The sequence below is a fragment of the Vombatus ursinus genome, unplaced genomic scaffold, assembly GCF_900497805.2.
Source record: "Vombatus ursinus unplaced genomic scaffold, bare-nosed wombat genome assembly UNPS02014170.1, whole genome shotgun sequence".
Classification (NCBI taxonomy): domain Eukaryota; kingdom Metazoa; phylum Chordata; class Mammalia; order Diprotodontia; family Vombatidae; genus Vombatus; species Vombatus ursinus.
Window position 1 is genome coordinate 1,502,100 of NW_020953948.1, and position 27,605 is coordinate 1,529,704.

Below are 27,605 nucleotides of genomic sequence, written 5' to 3' on the forward strand. Positions count from 1 at the left end.
GAAAAAGTAGAATTAAAAGATCTCTATTTTCTAAATGGGACAGCAAAAGACTATACATACTTCTCTGTAGCACATTCATCTTTTACAAAAATTGACCATGTCCTAGGGCAGAGATGCTACAAATAAATGTAAAAAGACATAAGTAGTTAGTACATTTCTTACACATCATAATGCAACAAAAATCTAAATTGGTTTAGGAAACAGAATTAAAAGATACAGATCAAAATGGACACTTAACAATGAATCTTAAGTAACGAGCAGGTCAAAGAAGAAATCACAGAAACAATAATTATGTAAAAGAAAATGATAACAATGGAACAACATACTAAAATTTCCAAGATGCAGCTAAAGCATTACTCAGGGGAAAATCATACCTTTACAAACATGCATTAACAAAACTGAAAAAGAGTGGATTAATGAACTGAATATGCATTTTTAAATTAGCAAATCAATAAACCTAAAATAAGCACAAAAGAGGAAATAGTAAAAATTAAATAGGAAATGAGAAACAAAAAAAACCTTAGAAATTATGAATAAAACCAAAAGCCTTGAACAGAATGCTCAAGTCTTCCCCACCTGTTGTCCTTTACAATTTTGTAGTCAGAGCAGAAATTGCCCTTGTTCTGCTCATTTCACTCTGCTTCATTTCACACAAGTTCTCTTAAGTCTCTCTGAATCTCTCCCATTTGTCATTTCTTAGGTCAAGTCACTAAGCATTTGGACAGCGGTTACTATGTGCCAGGCATGATGCTTACCCAGCATAATATACAAAGGAAAGAAAAAACAGTCCCTGCCCTCAAGTAGTTCACAGTCTAAATGAAGGATGTAAAGCATGTAAGCAACTATGGAGACTGAAGTAATATCAGAGGGAAGGCTATAACAGTTTCAGGGATGAGGAAAAACATTTTTTCTGAAGGCAAAAGTATAGCTGAGACTTCACTGAAGCCAGGAGGATGAGGAGATGAGGGCTTGGGCTGAGCTGAATATGATGGGGTGATTCTAAAAAGAATAAAATTATGTAAGGAGAGATAAAAAGGAGCCAATTGTCTCATACAAATGAGGCAAAAAAGGAAAAACTGCTACAGAAGTTAGTAGGGAGGAGGACAGGCAGTGCTGAAACCATACTCTCATTGGGAATTGGGTTAAAGAAGGAATAACATATATATCTAGAAGGGGATAAAAGTCTTCTAAAATCAAAAAGAAATAAGAGGGCAAGGGAATAGGATGGGCAGGGGAGGACAAGGGAGGGATTTTTGCAAGGATGGGTAGGTTAAGGAATAAGAGAGCAAGGTAGAGGGTTGAAGTAAAGCAGAGGAGTGAGGAGGGATAAGAATAGAGTGAGAAGCATAAGGAGGAAAAAGAGAAAGGAGGAAAATGTACAACAACAAGGGGCAGCTAAGTGGCGCAGTGGATAGAGCACAGGCCCTGAAGTCCGGAGAACCTGAGTTCAAATGTGACCTCAGACCTGACACTTACTTTGTGTGACCCTGGGCAAGTCCCTTAACCCCAACTGCATAAAAATAAATAAATAAATAAAATATACAACAAGTTATTCTATCTTAGAATGTGAATGGGATGAATTTATCCATAAAATAGAAATTAATTGATTAAAAAATGAATTCAACAATATGGTGCTTTCAGGAAATGCTATAAAAATGAGAGATACACACAAATATAAAATAAAGATCAGGAGTAGAATTCATTATATAAAAAAGCAGGGACAGTAATCATGATTTCAGACAAAGCTAAAATAGATTTAATCAAAAGAGAAAAATAGAGAAACCACACTGTGTCAGCCATATTATTTAATGTTGTTTTGGACTATTTAAAATAGCTAGACAGTATAAAATACCTGACAGCATACCTGCCAAAACAGACACAGGAACTACATGAATATAAATATAAAACACTTTTTATACAAACAAATTAGATCTAAAAAATTGAAGTAATATTTATTGCCTGTGGGTAGGTAAAGCCAACATTTTTTAAAATGACAATTTTACCTAACTAATCTATTCAATGCCATCCCAATTAAATTACTAAAAAATGGTCTTACTGAGTTAAAAAAAATAATAACAAAGTTTATTTAGAAGAACAAAAGGTCAAGAACTTCAAAGAAACCAGGGGAAAAGGAAACGGATTCAGTAGTATCGTTGAAGTGTAAATGGGTAATTTTGATTATTTCAAATGAAAATTTTCTTGCATAAATAAAACCTATGCAGGCAAGAAAATAGAAGGAATGCAGAAAATTGGGGGGGGGGGAACTTTCATAGACAATCTCTCAGAAAGAACATGATTTGGTTGGAATATTTCTGTGGTGTAAGAAATGATGAGCCGGTTGATTTAGAAAAACATGGAAAGACTTAGACATATGAAAGAAGATGCTATCCACTTTCAGAGAAACAGATGACAAGTACAAATAAACACAGTATGGTCTTACATATATGTGTATGACAGTACATGTGTATGGATATCTATGTATATATGAGTATCCCCACTTAACTGTAGCCTGGGGGCAGGGGAAGGGGGAAAAATAAAGTAAAAAGTGCACAGCAGAGAATAAAAGAAAATCTACAAGGAAGCAAAGAAAAGCTGGGCAGCTTTGAAAACAATGTGTAGTATTTATTATATAGGTTTTCTTGAAATGGAAATTTATTTTTTTATATTGAATCCTCTTTTATGGTCCGCTGTGTACATGGTAATGTTTTTTTCTTCTTATTTTCTACTTAAGTTTAAAATAAACTTAAAAACTGAAAAAAAAAACTGAAAACAAAAACAAAGAAATTGATGGTCAATTGGGGAATGGCGGAACAAGTTGTGGCATGTGATTATGATTAAATAGTATTGTGCTGTAAGAAATGACAAGCAGGATGGTTTGAGAAAAACCTAGGAAGACTTATATGAACTTATGACAACTGAAGTGAGCAGAACCAGAACACAGTACACAGTAAAAGCAAAGCTGAGCTGCTCTGATCAGGGCAATGATCCACAATTCCAAAGGACTCATGATGAAAAATGCTGTCCACCTCCAGAGAACTTGGGAACTTTGAATGTAGATTGAAGCATAATTAAAAAAAAAAAAAGAAAAAAATTTTCTTTGTTCTTATTGTTTTATTGTGTTTGCGTTTTCTTTTACAATATGGCTAATATGGAAATGTTTTGCATGATTTCACTTTTATGACCCATATAAAATTGCTTGCCTTCTAAAGAAGAAAGGGGCGGGAGGGAGAGAGAATTTGGAACTCAAATTTTTTTTTAAATGTTAAAAAACTTTACCTGTAATTGTGAATATTTAATGGAATAATTTTTTTAAAAAGGCTTCCCTCCCCCCCACCTCTTTGACAGAGGTCACGCCCTTCCCCTTGAGGCCAAAGAACCTGCCCCTCCCCCAAAGGGCCACGCTCCCGGGGGGCTGTCACACCTGTCTCCCCCAGACCAACGTTTCCCAGAATTCTCGTGAAGCTTCTTCCAACCCCCCCACCGCCCCCTTCACCTGATGCCCCCATTTATCACAGGTTAGGGGGAAGGTGGGTTCCCCCAGAGCTCCTGATTAGACACAAGATGGTTGCAAGCAGGGGCAAAAGCGGTCTGGGCCGGGACGGCTTAACGCTTTCCTAGCTCTTGGCCAGGAAGGGCAGAGCAGAAGTTTATCTGTCACGAATGCCAGAGGATGCGCTAAACTCTCGCCAATCAGAAGGCACGCTACCTTCCCGTCAATCAGAGAACACGTTACCGTCCTGCCAATCAGAGGGAAAACTACCTCCCTCCTATCAGAGGGCACGCTACCCTCCACCAATCAGAGAACAAACTTTCCTTGGCCAATCAGGGGGCTCACTTCCCTCTGGTCTCCCAAGAGAGCTTCCTGATGGGGGGGGTAGCGTGTTGCCTGAGAAGAGGCCGGACTGGGGGGGCGGGGCTTCTGGCCGGGGAGGGAGGGGCGCAGGTCGTGGCCCTGAGTGCCATTGGAGGCTTGGCAGGCTGGGGGGGCGGGGCGGGGCGGGGCTCTGGGGCTGGGAGGAGCCGCCCAGAGCAGGCTTGACCCGAACGTGGGCTCTAGGACCCGCCATCCCCCTTCCTCCCGGGGTCCGAGCCCCTGCCCGCCCGGCCCCGTCCCCGACTCTCCTCGGACCTCTGGGTGAGTGTCCTCCGAGGACACCTGGAGCGCCTTCCTTCGCGGCCCGGCTCCTGGCCCCTGCTTCCTGGCCAGGCCCCCCTTCACCTCCCCAGGGTCCTGGGGCGCCCTCCCCCCTGTACCAGGGGTCCCACAGCCCGACCTCCAGGCCTTGCTCGGACCCGGAGTCCCGGACACTGCTTCCTCCGTGGGGGATGGGAAGCCCCCTCCTGCCTCGGGGGTGTCTATCGGGCGGTGGGGGAGGGGATGGGGCAGGAGAGAAGGAATAAGGGGGTGGAGAGTGGTCCCCGTGCCCGCCCTGCTGCCCCCTCTTCTGCTGGGGAGGGCAGTGCCAGGGGCTTGGGGACCCCTCGGGGGTCTCACCCTCCGTAAATCCTTGTAGGCCAGCCCCCTGCCTGGGGGTGAAGGTGGGGACGTCTCCCCCGGATCCTTCTGCCTCCCCTGAAGAGGACCAAGAGCTGGCCCAGGCAGGGAGGCCGAGGGGATGGCCCCCGGACCCCCGAGATCCCCATGGCAGGTGAGTGCGGGCAGCCCCAGGGTCGACACCATCAGCAAGGGTGATCGTTAAAAAAAATAGAAGACAGTAGTAACAACACTGCCCTGCCCTCCTCCGGGCTTTGGACTGCTTCATGAGCTCTGGCGTCTCTAGCAGTAACTTCCCCCCAACTTGCTGCCCTCCTGGTTTTGACGGTTCACACAAGCCTTCCCAGGGCTCTCTGAATCCCCCCCATTTGCCATTTCTTAGCTCAAGTCAATAAGCATTTAGAAAGTGGCTCCTTTGTGCCAGGCCCTGTACAAACCTCCTGTGGACACAAAGGAAAGAGGAATCACCCTGCCTTCAAGGAGCTCACAGTCTAATGTGGGAGACAGCATTTAGGCATCTGTGTCCATAAAAGCTAGAGACAGAGTAGGGACAGGGGAAGGATCCAGCAGTTTCAGGGACCAGGAAAAGCTTTTTTTTTTGAAGGTGAGGTTTGAACTGACACATGAAGGGAGCCAACAGGTGGAGGTGAGGAGAGAGAACATTCCAAGCATGAGAAACGGCCATTGGAAAGACCCAGACTCAGGACATGGAGGGTCTTAACCAGGTATCAGCCAGGAGGCCAATGTCAACAGGTCAGAGTAGTAGGTGGAGGGGGAGTGGCATGTAAGCAAAATGTAAATGTAGTTGGACCTAGTTATATGGTACCTTTTATATACCAAGTGTATTATAAATAATATTATATTTAATCCTGTTACAAGAATTTTCAGGGTGCTTTGCTAACCACAGTCAGATAAGGCAGCACAGGATATAGCCAGACAGGTACACTAGTAAGTAGGGGAATGATGTGGTTGGACTTTTGATGTAGAAAAATCATTTTGTTGGCCAAATGAGGGATGCGTTGGACTGGGGGGAGTCTTGAGGCAGTCCAGCCCACCAGCAAACTATTGTTATAGTCCAAGGATAAGGTAATAAGGGTCTGCATCAGGGTGGTTGCAGCATAAGAGAAGGTGCTTTATTTGAGAGATGTTGCAAAAGTGAAATGAAGTATTGGCAGCAGACTGAATGAGGGGGATAACAGGTAGAAGTCGAGGGTGACACCTCAGTTTTGAACTCCAGGGAGTGGGAGGTTCTAGTTGTCCTTAACAATAATAAGGAAGGGAGGAAGGTGAGGGAACTTTAGGGGCAAAATCATGTGATCCATTGTGGACATGTTGAATTTAAGATATCCACTAGGCATCTACTTTGAGACGTCTGAAAGGACGTTGTGATCAGGAGTGATGCCATTGAATGGCCTCCATTTTTTTCCTTATTTTTATTTAGTATTTTGTTTTTCCCAGTTACATATAAAACAGTTTTTAATATTCGTTTTTAAAACTTTGAGTTCTAAATTCTCTCCCTTCCTCCCTCCTCCTCCCCCATTGAGAAGGGAGGCAATTTGATATAGGTTATTCATGTGTAGTCATGCAAAACATTTCCTAATAGTCCTGTTGTGAAAGAAAACATAGATTAAAAACAAAAAAACAGAACCCTAAAGAAAGCAGAAAAAAAAGTATACTTCTGTATTCAGACACCATCAGTAATTTCTCTGGGCATGGGTAGCATTTTTCATCATAAGTCATTTAGAGTTGTCTTGGATTATTGTATTGCTGAGAATAGCTAAGTCATTCACAGGTGATCATCTTACAATATTGCTGTTGCTTCGTACACGGTACATTTCACTTTGCATCAGCTCATGCAAGTCTCTCCAGGCTTTTCCCAGGGCATTCTGTTCATCATTTTTCATAGCACAATAGTAGTCCATCACAATCATATTGTTAAGCCATTCCCCAGTGGATGGGCATCACCTCAATTTTCAACTCTTTGCCCCCAGAAAAGAGCTGTTATAAATATTTTTGTACATATAGGTCCCTTTTTGTTTTTTGAGTTTTTTTTTACGTCTTTTGGGATGCAGATCTAGTAGTGGTATTGCTAGGTCAAAGCGTACGTGTGGTTTTGTAGTCCTTTGGGCATAGTTCCAAATTGTTCTACAGAATGGTTGAATCATTTCACACCTCCACCAACAGTGCTTTGATGCCATATTTTCCCTACCTCTCCTCCACCATTTGCCATTTTCCTTTTCTGTCCTATTAGCCAATCTAATAGGTATGAGGTAGTACCTCAGAATTATTTTAATTTACATTTCTCTAGTCAGAAGTTAGTGCATTTTTTTAATTTTTAAAAATTTTTAAAATTTTTTTATTAATTTATTTTGATTTATCAATAATCACTTCCATATGCTTTTGAGTTTAGAACTTTTCTCCCCCTTCCTCCCCACCACCCTCCCCAAGACAGCGCACAATCTGATATAGGCTATACATTTACATTCATATTAAACATATTTTCACATTAGTGATGTTGTAAGTAGAAATTAAAACCAATAGGAAGAACCATCAGAAAGAGGAAATAAAACTCAACAGAAGAGAAAAAAAATAACAATTTGACTTCCATAGTTCTTTCTTTGGGTATGGATAGCATTTTCTATTACAAGGCCTCTGGAGATGTCTGATCCTTGTATTGCCAGGAAGGGTTAAGTTTATCAATATTAGTCATCACACAACGTGGCTGTTATTATGTAGTGCATTTTTTCATATGGCTGTAGATAGCTTTGATTACTTCATCTGAAAACTGTTGATATCTTTTGATCGTTTATCAACTGGGGAATGGCTCTTATTTTTACAAATTTGACTCGGTTCTCTATACATTTGAGAAATGAGGCCTTTATCAGAGAAATTTGCTTCAAAACATTTTTTTTCACATTTGCTATTGCTAACAGTTTTTCCCTCCATCCTATTTCCCCCCTTGTTTATTCTATTCTCTCTCTCCTTTTACTCATGTCCCTCCTCAAAAGTGTTTTGCTTCTGACTACCTCCTCCCACAATCTGCCCTACCTTCTATTACTCCCACCTTCTTTTATCCCCTTCCCCTCCTACTTTTCTGTAAGGTAAGAGATTTCTTGGCCTCAATATTTAAACTAAAATAAGAGGCCAGATACTCAGATAAGATTGTTTGGGTGGCTAATACTCAATAAACATTTATTAAAGTATTTATGATATGCCAGGCATTGTGCTGAGGGCTGAGGGTTCAAATACCAAAAAAGAACAACAGTCCCTGACCTCATGGAGCTTACAGTCTCCAGGGGGAAGAGAACATACGAGAAGCCCACAGGGGGCGGGGGAGAACACACCAGACACTGGAGCATGGTGGAGAAGTCCATCACCAGTCCCAAAGTAGTGCAGTCAGGTGAGAAAAGAAATGTCTGAGCTCAGCCCTCTCCTTAAATGCAGGTTTGGAGCGCATCCCCCAAGCTCTCATCAGAGAAGCAGAAGGTAATAATGAGGTGAAATACTAAAGCTGATAAGATGTTACAGGATGATGTTGTCCCAGCAATAGGCTTTCTTAGAAATGTTGGAGATGGCATTCAGAGAGATCCAAAGGTAATGGCATCTGGTGAAAATTGAGATGTGGGAGCTGAGCTTTCTCTTTAAATGGAATTTGGAGTTCATGGCCCCACCCTGTGGTGATGAAGGATGTATGTGGAAGGTTTGAGAAGGAAGGGGTTTGCAGTAGCTTCTGATGTGAGTTAGAGAATCAGATACAAATTATCAATCAATAAAAGTACTGCCTTCCTATAGTGAGAGCCCATGATATGGATACCATGCAGTGAAAAATAGTGACTTAAGAGGCCCTAGTGAAAAGGAAAGGTTTGTAAATTCTTGGGAATCTCAAAAGTAGAAATAGATTAATAAATGGCTTAATTACGCAGAAGGTAAATAAGAAATAAAAGGAGGTTCAAGAACTATGGATTTCAAAAAAACATAAATCAGATGTGTTAAAGTAGGAATCAAAATGAAGAAAGTTAAAAGACATTATCCTAAGTATTGTTCCTAAGTAATGGAACGTCTGAAAAAGCAAATATAACACTAGTGGAAATGACAGATAACGAAACGAGAGAGCATCAGATAAGAAGGCATTGAGGCCCAACACGTTCTCCATGTGGCAGATTGGAATACTTTTCCAATGACCTTTCAAGTATCAAGGCATTTTCACCTCTGGACAATTTCTTCTATTTCATCTGTCAATTTCTTGCTCTTCAGTGTCCTAGAGTTTTAGGAACACTTTTAGACAACGACCTTCTCATAAATTGGCAATGTCTTTCTCATGAATTAGCTCAGTCTCCAACCCCAGGTAACATTTTTTAATAGATGCAGGAATCTGTTACATTTTTAATAGATGCAGGAATCTTCCTTTCCCCATCATAGTTATTCTTATTTCTATACAATGAAATATGAAAATTAATGAATATATACCATTAACAGGTTTAAGCAATCACAAAGCAAAGGCACCAGATGTTTTGGCTTTGACAAGTCTTCTCTGTGGTCACCTCAAGCCCTCAATATAACCATAAATAACTCTTCATTTGACTTATTGAAATCTCATACTACTCAGTACAGTCCAGATTGTTATTTCTCTCTCTTAGGAATCCCTCTTCACATTTTCATGTAGATAAGACTTTATTTTAGACTTTTAGCAAATTAATTAGATTATTTCTTTTTCTTTGTTCTCTTTTCAGTGATCAGAGATAAAATCTTTACCCCTAGAATACACAGAACTTGATGGCTTTTCGCGAACCGTTTAAAGAATTTTCTTAACATACCACTAGGACAGTTCTGATGAAGAAAAAGTTTCACATCACCTCTCCTTCTCCTCTGTAGATTCTCATACCTCACTGATAGAACACATACCTTCTTGATTCCATAGGGAGAAACATTTCTTGATAAGCTATTTGTCAACTTTATTCTAACTGCAAATATAAAGTGCTTTTCTCATCCATTTGGTTTTTAATAAGTACAGTTTTAAGTGTTGGCTCTGACACTCATAAATGAGATAATCTTTAGGAAACCCCTTCTCTGTGCTTCAGTTTCCTTCTGTACGTTGATGAGTGTTGGGCTCGATGAATTCTGAAGTCTCCTTCCGTTCTAAGTCTTGTGAATTTTGATGGTTAGGAGTCACTGACATTCAAGGATGTGGCTGTGGACTTCACCCAGGAGGAGTGGGGCCTCTTGGACCCTTCCCAGAAAGAGCTGTACAAGGAGGTGATGCTAGAAAACTCCCAGAACCTGCTCTCCGTGGGTAAGTACAGCTTCCCCTGGGAACTCGGAATCTGCCATCAAAGGAGTATCTTCCTTCCTTCCCTCATGTACAGGGTTGGAGCATTTATCAGTTATTAGAAAGGTAAAAGTGGTGGTCTCTCAACAGAGCCCTCCTGCTCCCTGGTTTTCCTGATAATAGGTCTTTGCGTTTTATGACAGCTCCTGAAGCCATCTCTTTTCTGTTTTAGGTAGCTTCCGGTTTTCAAAACTAACAAAGTTTACAGAATTTCAGACTTAGAACTAATCTCAGAAGTTATCTAGCCTAGCCCCTGCCTGCACAAGAATTTTGTCTGCAAAATCCTGAAAACTGCTCATGCAGATTTTCCTTGGAGATGGGCAGTGACGGGAACTCCCTATCCAACAAGGCAAATCCTTCCTCTTTGGGATGGGACCAGTGTTTAAAGTGTTCTTGTTAACAAGTGCAAACTTGTAGCTCGTTAATCCTCGTCCTGCCTTGTGTAGCAAGTCTAACTTTGTTCTTCCTTTGTTCTTTCCCCAAATTCCAGCACAGATGGTGGGAAAGGAATAAGCATTTATATAGGCCTACTCTGTCTCAGGCACTGTGCTAAGTACTTCAGGAATATTATCTCGATGTGATCCTGATAATACCCTGGGAGTTTGGTGTTAACATTATCCCATCTTACGGTTGAGGAAACCAAGGCAAACAAGGGTTAAGTGACATGTACAGGAGCACACACCTACTAAGGGTCTAAAGCTGGTTTTGAACTCAAGTCTTCATGACTCCAGACGCAGGGCTCTCAGCACTGTACTTACCAGCTGACTCTAATTTCTAGATAATGGAAGGTATGAAATGTGACCATCTTTCTAGGAAGAGGGCAGACAAGACAGAATTTTCTAGTTCTAAATTGGTGGCATGATCTCCCTACACCCAAGCCCCCAAGAACAAATACCACGTCAACTGTCCTTGAGGAGTCCTGGGAACCATCCTATGGCCCTTGCTTGCATGCCCCATTTCCCTAAAGAGGAGTAAAGTCTAAGTTTCTCTCTATCCTCATCCTTTCCTTATTCCCAACACCAAGGAATTCCAGTTCTCAGAGAAGATTTGATCTTCCATTTTGAGGAAAGGAAAGCATCATGGATCCTGGATCAAATAGGCCCAAGGAACTCCTGGCCAGGTGAGTGAGATGAAAGCAGGTGTATGAGGGCTATTATCACAAGAAGTACCTGTGTTGTAGTAAAGGGAATGCTAGGCTTGGGGTCAGGAAGACCTGACCTGGAATTCTTCTTTTTAGAAGCTTTTGAGCAGTAGGATCTTGGGACAGTCACTGAACCTCTGAGCCTCAGTTTCCCCATCTGTGAAATTAGGAGGTTGAACACCATGGCCTTTCATTTCCCTTCTAGTGACAAATCTGTGATCCTCTAAGAAATCCAAGTAAGGGGCTTTGGCAGGCAGTAAGTCCACCTCTTTATGAGAGGTAGGAGGAAAGGAAGGAGAGCTCGTGGCAAAGGTCAAATTTTTCTAGGAAAAATGAGGCCAGATTCTCAGCTAAGAGAGGGTGGAAGGGAGTAAACCAAATAGGAGGGTTGGGGAGGGCTGAAAAGATTTAGAAAAGATGTGATGAATGGAATAGTGAGTTGGGGAGAGGTAGAAAGATTACCTTGCCACAATGAGAATCCATCTCAGTTTACGTAACCTAAATTTGTAGTGGATTCAGCCGAGCTGCTTTCATGATTTTCTCGTCTCCATTCAGCAGCGTTTGAGAGGGAATGAAGGCCACTGCCATACTTGGAAGGAGTTATCCATGCTGAAGCTTGAATAAGTAATCAGCCCACGTCCCTTTCCTGATCTCTGCGGCCCAGTCTTTGTCTCCGTTTTCAGAAAAGCCTTGGCCACATTCATTGAGGTGATCACCACCTCAAGGTTAGGGAGTTAGGAGCTGGAGACTCCCAGGCAGCCCATAGCACGAAACTTTCTGGTAACTTAGACACCTTTGTGACGTCCCATACTTGGTCTGGTCAGGTCCAGTCAGCGTTTGAACCAGAAAAAGTAATTCCTTATAGGTGATTAGATCCAAGAGATAAACAGAAAAAAGGCTGAGGCCAGAATCTGCATTTGATAATTAAGCAACAGACCAGAATCCAGGAACAAGGGAGTGGTTGGATCCTGATATCAGCCCTGGGCCCAGTCAGTCAGTGAACATTGATTAAACACCTGCTGTGTTCCAGGCACTGTGCTATGCTCCGGGGATACCAAGAAAGATAAGACAGTCCCTGGTGTCAGGGAGCTCACAATCTGGAATACAACAGATAGGTTTGAGGAGAAACTCCAGACCATGAACCACACTCTTAGCTGATCCAGGTGAAAGAATTTTGGGATGGAAATAAATTAAGTTCATCAGGGAGATAAATGAATAGAGGGTGAGAGGACAAGAGCAGTTTAAGGAGAGCAGAGTTGGTGAGGAAATAATCAAGATCAAAATACTGATGATAAAAGGTAACATTGATATGGAACCTATTACATTCCAAACGATTTACAAATATTAGCTCATTTGATCCACACAACAACCCTGAGAGGTCGGTGCTATTATTATCCTCATCTTACTGACGAGGAAATGGGTAAACAGAGGTACTGTGACTTGCCCAGTGTCACAGATAGCAAGAATCTGAGTCTGTATTTGAACTCAAGTCTTCTTGACCCCAGGTCCAGTGCTATTCCACTTTGCCACCCAGTTGCCTCAAGATGGAAAATGTTCCCACCATACAAGATGCTTCAAATAGTGGAGATTAAAAAGACAGGAGACTTTTAAGTAAGATAGTGTTACGACCAATCATCTGGGACTGGGATGGATGACAAAGTGTGGTGAGGATCTTGCCTTTTCAATTATAAATTACTGGTATTGATCCCACTGCCTTTTCCCATCTGTTTTTTGTTTCTAAAGATTAAGGCACGGGCAAAGAGGATAAGAGGTTATGATGTGGAAAACTTCATTGTCATAACTAACTGTGCATGGGATGGATTTACCCATAATAATGGAGGAGAGTAGCAGAATGCATTAGGAAGCAGAATCTGAATACATGTCATATGTAAGAAATACCCTTGAAACAAAGATTCACCCAGCATTAAAATGAAGGCATTTCATTCTGTAATAATGTTTGGGATTCTGCCCACAGACTCGCTCACCTGGATATCCTTTGACCCAGTGATAACCACTAGTAGACCTATCCACTAAAGGGATTGAGTAAAGAGAGATTAAATTAATAAAAAACCCATAGACACAGCCCAAAATTATAATTGCTATTTTTTTGTTGTTTCAAAGAACTGAAAACAAAGATGGTTGCCACATATTGGGAAATGTCTAAACAAATGATTGGTCTCAGAATAAAATGGAAAGTTGCTCAGCCTTAAGAAATGATAAAAGCGGGGGCAGCTAGCTGGTACAGTGAATAGAGCACCAGCCCTGAAGTGAGGAGGACCTGAGTTCAAATCCGGCCTCAGACCAGACACTTGACACTTACTAACTGTGCGATCCTGGGCAAGTCACTTAACCCCAATTGCCTTTAAAAAAAAAAAAAAAAAGAAAAGAAATGATAAAAGGCACAGTTTCAGAGAAACCTGGGAAGACTTGAATTAGCTGAATCAACAGAATGAGTAGAACACTTAATTCTGAATCAACCCCAATCCAAGCAAAGGACAACCATGACTTCAGAGCCGTGGTTCTCAGAATTTTTTGTTCTTAGGACCTCTTTCAGCAATAACAATAACAAGTGTGCTTTGAATCTTCCCAAGTCATTTAAACAACTACTCCTATTATTCTTATTATTTATGCATTTAATTCTGACATTTATGATCGGTTGTGCTTCAAAGGTCCAAATCAACATTTTCATTACAATGTATTTTAAAATGTAAAATTTTATTCTGCTTATATTATGAAAACAAAATATCCCAGGCATAAAATAATTATGAAAATTTAATGTGGGGGCTTACTGCAAGAATTCTTTTTTAAAAATATAGCAAGAATTCTAGCTTATTACCTGCAAGACTTCAATTTAAATTTCTCTATTTTATAGATCTAGTTGATTATGAATAGCAATTTTCATCGAATAAGTTATAACTTGGAAGGTATTAAACATAATGAATATGAAATTCATTTAAGAATTGGACTTTTTTCTTTGAACAAAGGTTTGCAGTATTTTGTTTAAGAGCTACCAAACTCAATCTTCAGTGTGGTTCTGCATCCAGTTGAATTAGTAGCAAAGAAAACCACAACAAAAATGATAACAGATAGCGTTTAAGTAGTGCCTGCAATGTGCTAGACATTGGACTAAGTGCATTACGGTCATCTTGTGTGATCCGCAAAAAGCTAGGTGGTAGATACTGTTATTATCCCCATTTTGCAGTTAAGGAAACAGTTAAGAAGAGGCTAAGTGACTTGCCCAGGGTCGCAGTACTAAAAAGTGTCTGAAGGTAGGATTTGAACTCGGGTCTTTCTGACTAGTACGCCCAGCTCTCTATCCCATTGGAATGTTGTTTTATAACCAGAATACAGTGAAAATGTTCACTCACATGTGGATAAGGTGGGAAATATAAGAGAATTTTATAGCCTCTCTTGCTGAGGCATGGAAATTAATTTTTTTTCTTTTTAGCCCACAAACAAGTCATCAAAATAAACCACTAGCCAAGAGATAAAAGGTTTATTTTATTTATAGATAAAAAATCTATTAAGTGATAAATGCTTATATTATTTTACATTTTTAAAAAACAATGCTTTTATAAAAATAAAACAACATTTTTAAGGAAACAAATCTTCAGACATAAGTTTCTTCTTTCTACTGCTCCCACACTGTCTACACCCTCACCGAAACTACAGAATGACTGACCTGTGTTACCAATAAGATCCTTTGAAAATCTGCCTGATAGAAGAATAATAACATAAGCAGAAGATAAGTTCAAATAAAAAAAAACAGCCTTAACACTACAATAAGCAGAATATAAGGTGTTTTTTCATAGAATGGTTGTGGTGGTCCCTGATGGTTTCAAGATGTCTTGTAATGTCCAAGCCTGATAAACATGTTTTTCAAAGAGCTGCCATCTCCATTGTAAGAATACAGACATTTGTACCATCTTGATCTGATGATTACAGCACTCATGAGATGCACTTACAAGGTAATATTGGAATGAGGAAACTACTTTGGTGCAGTATATGCATAAAGCAAATGAGGGTATGTGCATAACTGTGACCATCCACTGGAAATTGACTTCCACTTGAATGTCAGATCTTTCTGGCAGCTTGGAAACAATTTGCTTGTGGGTTGAAAAACATAATATGTTTGAAGGAGTCAGTTTTGATATAATCACTGCATGAATACCAAAATCATTTATGCCTGATAGGAATCACTGAATTAAAGAAACCTATTATGTTTCAAACACATACATGCTTATTGTCCCAGAGGAAAAATATATTGTAACAAAATTGGGCAATTATTTACTGCTTAAGGTGACATTGAAGAAATTTTTAGCTCAGATCCCTTAGACCGTAGTCATGAGCCCCTACTTATTGTCCTTCGTTCTCAAAGAGGACCAAGATGACAGCCCTCTGCTAGAGTCAAGTTATAGTGTGTCCGACTGCAGCTAATCAGACCAGTATGAACTTGGAGTGCTCCACCGCAGGCCAGGCACAAATAGTCCATGAGAACATTTGGGGTGGATCCTCTAAATTCGTGCATCTCGCTTCTTTTGAGTTATTGCAAACCTTCTCTGATGAGGGCACATCATGCTGAGAGGTCCTGTGCAATTACTTACTGCTTAAGGTGCCATTAAAGAATTTTTTAGCTCAAATCCCTTAGACCATAGCCACAGGCCCCTAATATGTTCATGAACCAGTAAATGGGAGGTGCTGCTAGAAGATTAGTAGTGAGTCATGCAATAGGGTTGGCAGTTCTGATGTGATCTCAGACATGGCAACTGAAAAAATAGGATTTAAAAGTCTCACCAGGGAAAATATATTATGCTTCAAAATATGGTAGATAATGAAGTAATAGCAAATTTTAGCATATGTGCAGCAAATGGCATAATATCTATGGATCTGAATAGAATATAAGAAAAGTTGAATATAACTCTAAAAATTAATTCATGACAGGTAAAAAACAAACCCATTTCTCAGCTTAGCATGTGAAATTTACAAAAGGTGACCAAGTGGAAGTGCATCAAAACTGGTCCATAAAAGCAGAAAGCTTACCCGAGTACAACAAAATAAAAAATAATCAACAAAAGGCATTTGAGTGAAGGAAGGAAGTGAAATGTGGAAAGTGTTGCATTTAAAAATCAAGGTAAACTGAGAGACAAAGTGCTGAGCATGATAAATTGGGTCAGTGGCCTCTCCCAGTGACCAGAAAGACCTGAGGTAACATTAACTAGCTTTCATATAGTACAAAGAAAAGTACAAGAAAGTACAAGAAAGCAAAGATCATGGTGCAATGTGATTGTTGGTAGGTCTGCTGTCATCAAGGGGGCAACAACATTATGACTGTATTTCTTAAGGAAGATGGGCTAGTACCCATGTCGGGCTAGTAACCACTTCCCTCTGTCAATAAGGAATGCTGATTGATTTATGTGATCCATTTCCATCATGTAATCTTTGCTAATGGATCACAACAGGCTCTCTGGTACCTAGAAGATTTGTTAGGGAGATAACAGTTTTCCTTAATGGTGCAAAGACAGTTCAGGGAAAATATATCTCTGAGAGCTAGCTTTAGGACTTAAATACCAAATGCCTTATTTACCAAAGAGCTAATGGTATGGAAGATGACAATCCTTTCCTTTTAATTACAGTGACTTTTGGTCAGGCTGACTTTTAAACTAGCTCAGAAAGGAAAGATGAATTCTTGAACTTAACTAAAGGACATAGAAAGGGGGCTTAAACAGATACAAAATTAATTGCAATATCAAATCAATACGATATAGAATTAGCTACAAAGTAGAATTCATTTGAACTTCACAATTGGCCATTTGGGGCTGGGAAAAGTGCATATTCAATCTCAGGGTTAGAGTTCTAATTTCACCCACAGAGATGTTGGTCATGTGACTTGGCTATTCTGAGCTTGTGACTTGAGTTGGAAAATAATGGGAATCCCACCCTGCCTGTGTCACAGATTGTTTCTGAGGATCCGATGTTATTGTTTGTGAAGCTCTTCACAAATTAAATCATCTTGTAGATGTGAGGTAATGGCATTTTCAACTAATTGATTCTGCCTATTAAGTTTCAAAACTCTTCTTTTTGTCTGACAAGAAAAAATATAAGTCATTTTACTTCCAGTGGAGGGAAGAGGATTTATTTGTATGAATGTGTGTCTATAAATATGTTCGTTTCTTTCCTTCAGTTGCAGAGACCAGGTTTGAAGTAAATGAGACTACTGCAAGGCTGAGCATTTCTGTAGAAGAACCTCACTCGAAAGGATTCATGAGTGGTGGTCCCTGTGACTTCAATTTGAGAGAAATCTGTGACTCAGATATCAAGATAGAGAAAAATCAAAATAGTTACTGTAAACTTTATAAAGATGGAAAGGATTTCAGACAATATTCAGTACGAATTCATTGTAAGAAAATGGCCTTAAGAAATGAGTGTTTTCAGTATGCTGAAGCTAGGGAATGCTTTACTGAAGAGGTTGGGCTTTTACAGTCTTCTGAGAAGCCTCCTGAAATGCAAGTATATCAACAGGAAATAGCATCCAGCTTGAGTTCAGACCTCATTAGACATCAGAAAAGTTGCACTGGAGAAATGGTTTATGTAGAGAATGAAAGGGGGAAGGCCTTCAGCCGGAACTCAAAGCTCATTCACCCTCGTAAAATTAACACTGCAAAGAAAACTTATGAATGTAATCTATGTGGACAGGCTTTCACAAATAGGTCTAGTCTTGCTGTACATGTGAGAATCCATAGTGGAGAGAAGCCATATAAATGTAGTCAATGTGGAAAGGCTTTCACACAGAACAACAATCTTTTGAAACATCAGAGAATTCACAATGGAGAGAAACCTTATGAATGTAATCAGTGTGGAAAGGCTTTCACACAGAACTACAGTCTTGCTCGACATCAGAGAATCCACACCGGAGAGAAACCATATGAATGTAATCAGTGTGGAAAGACTTTCAGAACAAGATCCAGTCTTCACGTGCATCAACGAATTCACACTGGAGAAAAACCATATGAATGTGGTCAATGTGGAAAGACTTTCAGAACAAGGTCCAGTCTTGATCTTCATCAGAGAATCCACACTGGAGAGAAACTTTATGATTGTAATCAATGTGGAAAGACTTTCAAAAGAAGATCAAGTCTTCTTGAACATCAGAGAATTCACACTGGAAAGAAACCTTATGGTTGTAAACAATGTGGAAAGACTTTCCGAACAAAATCAATTCTTGTTGAGCACCAGAGAATTCACACTGGAGAGAAACCTTATGAATGTAAACAATGTCAAAAGGCTTTCATATCCAGCTCTTGTCTTGCTAAACATCAGAAAATCCATGCTGCTGAGAAACCTTATGAACGGAATCCATATGGAAAGGCTTTGAAATGCTGCTTTGAACTTGCTAAAAATCAGAAAATCCTCCATAGAGAGAAATCTCACAAGTGTCATGAATGTGGTAAAGTTTTTCATGAACATGCTTCCCTTATTGCACATCAGAGAATCCACACTGGAGAGAAAACTTATAAATGTAATCAGTGTGGAAAGGCTTTCACACAGACCTCCAAACTGGCTGTGCATCTGAGAATCCACACTGGAGAGAAACCTTTTGAATGTACTCAGTGTGGAAAGGCTTTCCCATATAGGGCCAATCTTTCTAACCATTTGAGAATCCACACTGGAGAGAAACCTTATGAATGTAGTCAATGTGGAAAGGCTTTCACAGAGAACTCCAAACTTGTTGCACATCAGAGAATCCACACTGGAGAGAAACCTTATGAATGTAATCAATGTGGAAAGGCTTTCCGAATAAGATCCATTCTTGTTGAACATCAAAGAATTCACTCTGGAGAGAAACCTTATGAATGTAATCAATGTGGAAAGGCTTTCAGATCCAGCTCCTGTCTTGGTAAACATCAAAAAATACACACTTGAGAGAAACCTTGTGAATATGATCAGTGTGGTAAAGCCTTCAAGTAACAGTCATCCCTTATTTCCCATCAGAGAATTACTATTAAATACGAATTTTATCATTGTAGTGAATGAGGAAAGACATTCAAATGAGTACAGAGCTTGTTAAACATCAGAAAATTTATTCTGGGTAAATACCCTATATGGACACAATGGGGGAAGACCTTCAAGCAGAGAGCATCTCTTATTTTATATCAGAATATTCTTAGTAGAGATACACCTTATGAGTTTGCTCAATGGAGTCATGATTTTCTCTGGAACAAGGAGATCACTAGACATGAGGATATTCATACTGGAGAGAAGGCTTATAAGAGCAATGCCTTTTGTCAATGTCAAGGCCTTTACATAGAGCTCAAAATTGAATGTACATTGGAGAAGTCATGCTGGAGATAAAACTTACGGATCTAAGTAATGAGGTAAGGCCTCTTGCAGTATAGACTTTGTTAGACATCCCAAATTTCATACTGTTTATAAATCCCTATAAATATAATGAATTTTACTTTTGAAATCCTAATGTTTATTATTACTCCTCAATAATATTCCATAGCTTTCATGTACCATAGTTTTTTCAGCAAGTCCCTAATCAATTTAGTATTCATTTTGTTTCCTGTTCTTTGGTGACACTAAATGTCTTGGTATAAATATTTTGCTATCTATTGGACATTTATTTCTGTAATGATTTCTTTAAACAATTAGGTAGCATAGTAGATAGTATGCTGTGCCTGAAGCCACAAGTCTTGAGTTCAAATTCACTCTCACACTGTACCAAGATTAGCTCCAAAGGATACATGACTTAGTTAAAAAAAGATCTCAAATATATTGGAAGAACCATGAAGAAGATATGTTTTTCAGTTTTGGATAGAGGATAAGTTCATTGCTAAACAAGGGACAGAGAGGATTACAGAAAATGTAATAAGCCATTTTCATCACATTAAAAAATAATCCAATGTATCTAAAATGTAAATGTGGCAATTAACTGGGAAAAAATCTTTGCAGAAAGTTTCCCTGATAAAGGCTTCACATTCAAGATATCTAAAGAACAGATACAAATTATATACAGGTGTATAAAGAATGGAAACTATAGAATAAGGTCAACAAGTATAAATGGGCAATTTTCAGAGGAAAAAATACAAAATATAAATAAACATTAAAAATATGTTCCACGTCTATAAACACTAATGCAAATCACTAACAATTAGAAAAATTCTCAGATTGTTAAAGATGACAATAAGAATCAAATGTTGGGGGAATTTATTCTTCTTGATTGGGTATTTGGTATTGAGAATTTTTTATTTTTTCACTGATAGGAGCTCAGGTCCCAAGGACAGAAAATATTTGGTAATAAATTAAACAATCAAGAAAAAAATCTCCAAATCACTAATAATTAGATAAATGGAATTAAATCAGCTCTCATGTTCCACCTCATACTCATGCAATTGGCCATGATGATAAGAAAATGATCAGCACTGGAAAGACTCTGGGATAATAGGCACATACATTAATTTGTTGTTGGTGAAGCTGTGAAGGTAAAAAAGTCACTGAACTGTGTATATACCCTTTGAGTCAATGATACCACTGGTGGGCATTCTCTGTTAAAGAAAAGAGGAAAAGAATTCAAGCATACCAAAATATAATAGCTCCCTTTGTTGTGACAAAGGACTGGAAACTAAGGTGTGATGCTCTATAATAGGGTAATAGCTGAATAAATTTTGGTGTATGAATGGAATGGAACACAAATATGCCATGAAACAGACAATTTTAGTGAAACTGGCAAGAACTATATGAATTAATGCAGCGTGCAGTGAGTAAAATTGAGGAACTAATTGATAACAATAATAAGCTTGAAAGATGGCACAACTCTGATTATTGTCATGAGCAGCCACTGCTGCTTAGCATTTATCAAGGTCTGCACCACCTGCCTTGTGAATGAGAGGTGATGGATACAGGATGTGGAATAAAGTACTCTTTTGGGACATGGATCGTGATAGAACTATTTTGGTTGACTTTTTTCCTGACAATTTTTTTTTCAATTTTGGGTAGAAGAGGATGGCAGTGAAGGAAATTAGGAATAAGATTGTCCTTCCTCCACTTTAAAAAAAAAAAGGAAAGGAAATTGATGGATTTTTAAAATACATGCAATAGAACAGGAGAAAGTGGAGAAAGAACGAGGATAGCTTTGAAAATGCCGTGTTGAATTTTTTTAATTATTCTAGAAAATCCAGCTCTATATGGTAGAACTTGTTTAATATAAAATCCTCTTTTTCTGTTTTGTGGTGTATACAAAGTACTTATTTTATTTGATGTTTGTGAATTTCAAAATTAAAAATATTCAAATATTAATGGTTTTCTTTTTGTCATTTTCACCAGTTTTGAAGGCACTCACAAGACCTTTTGTATAATTATTCTTATCATTCCTGATGATAAGGTTCAGAGGGAATACACGTATCATCTTTCTATATTAAAATGTAAGAAGTTCCTCCTTGTTTCATCACTGATTTTTTATTTGTATTTTGTTTTTATATTTCTCTTGACTCCAGTCTCTGAACTTCAAAGTTTCTGTGCTGCCCTGGTCTTTTCATTTTTTAAAATTTATTTTCATATGACAATGTGAGTTCTGAGCTATCTCTCTCCATCCATTCCAACACCACACCAGAGAAGGCCAACATTTGACAGACAGACAGACAGATCCATATAGATAGATAGATAGATAGATGGCTATCTCTATGTATATCTATATCTGTCTATCTATCTATCCATATGGAACAATACAATGCCTACTTCCATATATCATTTCTTTCTCTGGAAGAGGATGATATTTTCCTTTATAAGTCCTTTGTAGTTGAATTGAATGATCATATTACTCAAAATAGCTTAGTTATTCACAGTTTATCTTTAAATAATATTGCTGTTACTGAATGCCACATTCTCTTGGTCCTGCTCATTTCACTCTGCGTTATTTCATGCAAGTGTTTCCATGTTTTTCTAAATCTAATCTGCTCATCATTTCTTACAGTACATTGCTGTTCCATCACAGTAATATACCACAACTCATTCGTCCATTCCCAGTTGATGGGCATCCTTTCAATTTCCAATTTTTTTGCTACCACAAAGAGAGTTGCTATAACATAAAGGTTCTTTTGCTTTTTCTGTGATCACCTTGAGAAATAGAACAAAGTGGTATTATTGGATCAAAGGGTATACATGATTTTATAACTTTGGGCATAATTCCAAATTGCTCTCCAAAATGGTTGAATCAGTTCACAATTTCACGAACAGTGTATTAATGTCCCAATTTTTCCACGTCCCATCCAGCATTTGTCATTTGCCCCTTCTATCATTTTAGCCAGTCTTATAAGTGCGAGATGGTAACTCTCTGAATCAATGATTTAAAGCATTTTATATGATTACAGGTAGCTTTGATTTCTTTTAAAAATTGTTCATATACTTTTGACCATTTATCCATATTGCATCCCACAGTGCTCTCTGTTTCTTGGTTATTCATAAATTCTCATCCATAAATCTGATATGCAATATGTTCCCTGCTCCTCTGATTTACTTATGATATCTCCCTTTATGACTAGGTCATGTATCCATTTCAACCTTATCTTGGTAAACAGTGTAAGATATTGGTCTCCACCTAGTTTCTGGCAGATTGCTTTCTGGTTTTCCTAGCAATTTTTACCAAATAGTGAGTTCTTATATCAAAATCTTAGATCTTTGTGTTTATCAAACACAAGATTACTGTAGTCATTTACTATGGTATATTATATACCTGGGGCAGCTAGGCGGCACGGTGGATAGAGTGCTAGTCTTCGAGTCAGGAAAACTCATCTTCTTGAGTTCAAATCCAGCCTCAGACCCTCACTACCTGTGTGATCTCTAGCAAGCCACTTAACCCTATCTACCTCTGTTTCTCATTATAAAATGAGCTGGAGAAGGAAATGGCAAGTCCCTCCAGAAAACCCCAAATGGATTCACGAGGAGTTGGACACAACTGAAAACAACTATACAAGAAGAGATCTGGGCAGCTCAGTGGCAGATTGGGTAGAGCACTGAGCTTGGAATCAGGAATACTCATCTTCCCAAGTTCCAATCTGGCTTCAGGGACTTATTAGCTGTGTGACCACAGACAAGTCACTTAATCCTGTTTACTTCAGTTCCTCGTCTGTAAAATGAGTTAGAGAAGGCAATGGCAAACCATTCCAGTATCTTTGCCAAGAAAACCTCAAAATGGGGTCATGGAGAGTGGGATACGACTGAAACAGCCAAACAATGACAACAAAATATATACCTATTCCACTCTACTGATCCAGCCTTTTATTTCTTAGTACCAGGTAGTTGTGATATCTGGTATTGCTAGACCCCCTTCCTTTATCTTTTTTCCCATTAATTCCTTTGACATTCTTGACCTTTTGTTTTTCAAAATTAATTCTGTTATTTAGTTTAATTGGGATGGCACTAAGCATATAGATTAGGTAGAATTGTTATGTTTGTTATATTGGCTCAGCCCACTCGTGAACAATTAATATTTTTTCAATTATTCAAATGTGACTTTATTTGTATAAAAATGTCTTATAATTATGTTCATATAGTTGCTGGGTTTGTCTCTGCAGGTATGCTCCCAAGTATTGTCTGTGATGATTTTAAATGAAATGTCCCTTACTATCTGTTTTTGCAGAGCTTTGGTGGTAATATATAGAAATGCTGATGGTTTATGTGGGTTTATTTTATATTCTACTTTGCTAAAATTATCAATTGTTTCAACTGAGTTTTTAGTTGAATCTCTAGGGTTTTCCAAGTGTGTCATCACGTCATCTGCTAAAAAAGATAGTTTTATTTTTTCATAACCCATTCTTATTCCTTCAGTTTTTTTTTCTTCTCTTGTTTCTATTGCTAGCATTTCTAGTACAGTACTAAATAATAGTGGTGATAATGAGCATCCTTGCTTCACCTTCTGATCTTATTGGGAACATTTCTAGCTCATCCCTATTACAGATAATGCTTGCTGATGGTTTTAGGGAGATTTTTTTTTATTTTAAGGACAAATCCATTTATACCTATACCTTCAAGTGTTTTTAACAGGCATGAGTGTTGTATTTTGTCAAAAGCTTTTTCCGCATCAAATCATATTATTTTTGTTGGTTTTGTTATTGATATGATCAATTATGTTAATAGTTTTCCTTAATATTGAACCAACCCTGCATTCCTGGTATAAATCTCAAAAATGTGTAATCTTTGTCATATCTTTTTGTAGTCTCCTATCTAGTATTTTATTTAGGATTTTTTCATCAATATTCATTAGTGAAATTGGTTTATAATATTTTTTCTCTGTTTTCATTCTTCCTGGTTTAGCTGTCAGCACCATATCTTTTTTATAAAAGGAGTTTGGCGAGACTCCTTTGCCTATTATTCCAAATAATTTATTTAATATTGTAATTAGTTGATTTCTAGATGTTTGGTAGAATTCACTTGCAAATCCATCTGGTCCTGATGCTTTTTTCTTAGGAAGTATATTTATGGCCTGTTTCTTTTTCTAAAATAGGTTTAGTTAGATATTCTACTTCCTCTTCATTTAATCTGGGTAGTTTATATTTTTGTATGTATTCTTCTATTTTATTTAGATTGTTAAGTTTATTGGCATATAATTGGACAAAATAACTCTTACTGATTTCTCTAATTTCATCTTCATTAGTGGTGTAACCATGCTTTTTGTTTTTTATACTAGTGATTTGGTTTTCTTCTGTCTTTTAAAAAATAATACTAACCAATGCTATATTTTATTTTTTTTTTCATAAAACCAGTTCCTAGTTTTGTTTGTTAATTATTCTTATATCAATTTTATTACTCTCAATTTTAATTTTCAGGATCCCCAATTTGGTGTCTAATTGGCAGTGTTTAATTTGTTCTTTTTCTATTTTTTTAGTTGCATGCCCAATTCTTTGATCTTTTTTTCCCCTCTCTTTTATTGATTGACACATTTAGAGATATAAATTTTCCCTTAAGTGTTGCTTTGGCTACATCCCACAAGTTTTTTTTGTTTTTTGGGGGGGGGGTTAGGCAGTGGGGTTAAGTGACTTGCCCAGGGTCACACAGCTAGTAAGTGTTACGTGTCTGAGGCCGAATTTGAACTGAGGTCCTCCTGACTCCAGGGCTGGTGCTCTATCCACTGCGCCACCTAGCTGCCCCATCACACAAGTTTTAAAATGTTGTGTCATTGTTACTATTCTCTTTAATGAAATTATTGATTATTTCTATGATCTGTTTGATTATTTGGTTTCCAATTAATTTTTAACCCACAGTCCTTTATTAAATGTAATTTTTTATTGCATTATAATCTGAAAAGGATGCATTTGATATTATTGCATTTGACTATAAGTTTTTTATACCCTAATATATGGTAAGTTTTTGCAAAGATGCCATGTACTACTGAGAAAAAGGTATATTCCTTTCTATTCCTATTTGGTTTTCTCCAGATGTCTATCATATCTATGCTATCTAAGAGTCTATTCATCTTCTTGACTTCTTATTTGTTTTTTGAGAAATTTGAAGTATCCCACTATTATGATTTTGCTGTTTATTTCTACCTACAATTCATTTACCTTTTCCTTTATAAATTTGAATGCTATCTCATTTGATGCATCTATGTTTATACTGATATTACTTCATTTTCTATGGTACCTTTTAGCATGATGTAGTTTCCCCACTTATCTCTTTTAATAAAGTCTATTTTAGCTTTTTTGTCTGAGGTCATGATTGCCGCCTCTGCTTTTTTTTTTTTTTTTTTTTACATCAGCTGAAGCATAACAAATTCTACACTAGACCTTTATTTTTACTCTATATGTCTCATTTTTTAGTGTGTTTCTTGTATACAACATACTGTCAATTTCTAGGTTTTGATCCATTCTGCTATCCATTTCTGTTTTATTGGTGAGTTTATCCCATTCAAATTCAAAGTTGTAATTATTATAATATATATTACATTATGTATTATGATTATAATTATTGGTTGTTTATTTCCCTCCATCCTATTTTCCCCATTGTTATCCTTCTCTTTTTTAACTTATCCCTTCTCAGAAGTCTAGTTTTCTTCTGACCACTGCCTCCCTACTCTGCACACTTTTCTAAGATTTCCTGCCTTATCCTATCTCCATGCCCTTCTGTTTCTTTGTACGTTAAAACTTTTATACCCAACTAGATGTGTATGTTAGTCCCTCCTTTATCAAGTTCTGATGAGAATAAGTTTCCCACACTGCCAACCCTCCACCCTGTCCTCCTCTCCAGTGTAAAAGTTTTTTTTGTTCGCGCCTCTTTTGTTTGAGACAATTTGCTCCATTTTACGTCTCTGCACCCATTTTTATTTTTTGGATCATCTCATCACAATCAACACAAACCCAACCTTTCTATCTGTGTACGCTCTTTCTAACTACTCTAATAAAGATAAATTTCTTAAGAGATATAAATATCATTTTCACATATAAGACAGGAAACCGTGTATAAATGCCTTGTGATTAGTCTTTCATGTTTACCTTCCTGTGTTTCTCCTGATTCTTGTATTGAAAGTCAGATTTTCTGTTCAATTCTGATCTTTTCCTTAAGAATGTCTGAAAGTCTTAAATTCATTCATTTTCCATTTTTTCCCCTTACAGGGTTACACTCAGCTTTGCTGGTTAGGTTATTTTGGTTACAAACCCAGCTCCTTTGCTCTTCAGAATATTGTATTCCATGCCCTTCAGTCTTTTGATGTAGAATCTGCTAAATCTTGTGTTATCCTGACTGTAGCTCCACAGTATTTGAATTGTTTCCTTCTAGCTGCTTGCTTTCTCTCGGGGCCTTTCACTTTTTTGATTCTTTCATTGTGCTGTCCAAGGCCAGGTGTGGTCACTGCTCTTCCTGCCTCTGCCTTTGTTTATGAGTGACCTTAGGTATTCCTTTCCTCCCCTTAGCTGGGACCAGTCACCTTCACCTTCGCAGTGCTGCCATGCAAATCCTCTTATTTCCCATGGTCCTGGAAGTGCTCCACCCACCTCTGTTCTCCCATAGCATCCTCTGTGTGCTCACTTCTGTTCACCCATAGCCACAGCTCAGGACCACACCCAGCACGCATAGGTCCCACATGCAATGCCAACAGAAGGTTCCCCGATTTTCCCCTCATCCACTTTCACCTTTGAGTGGAAGTTCCTGTAGCCCAGACTGCCCCAGCACAGCTGCCCCCAAGGCCTGCCATTTGTTGATGCATCGGTATCTGCACTTTGCTCCCAGTCAGACTACCCCTCCAGTAGGCCAGATCTTTCCTAACATCATCTTAAGTTGTCTAAGGCTGGACAGCTGTTTTGCTCTGAGTTTTTATTATTTCTGCCACTCTAAAATTCAATTTGAGGTATTGTTTTAAGTTATTTGGAGGGGTTTGGGAGAGCTAGGTATTTTCCTGCCTGTTTGTTTGGTTGGTTATTTTTTTGGATATTTTCTGCCATCTTACCACAATCCTCACATCCTGGCCTTTTCATTAGCAGTGGACAGAAGCCCTCTGTTTCCTTGAAGAGCTATTTCCCCCCTTCTTTGGATTATACTTCTTTCTTTGGGGTAAGTTATTCTTGGTTATAAGCCAATATTCTTTATCTTCTGATGTGTTCCAAAGTCTTTACTCCTTTGTAGTAGTCCTTGATAAATTATGTGTGATCCTAAAATGG

The 27,605-nt window shown here is 38.4% G+C and overlaps 1 pseudogene; it reads left to right on the top strand.

The window, feature by feature from the left end:
• Positions 1-27,605, top strand: part of LOC114041239 — a 111,455-nt pseudogene that overhangs the window by 59,344 nt on the left and 24,506 nt on the right.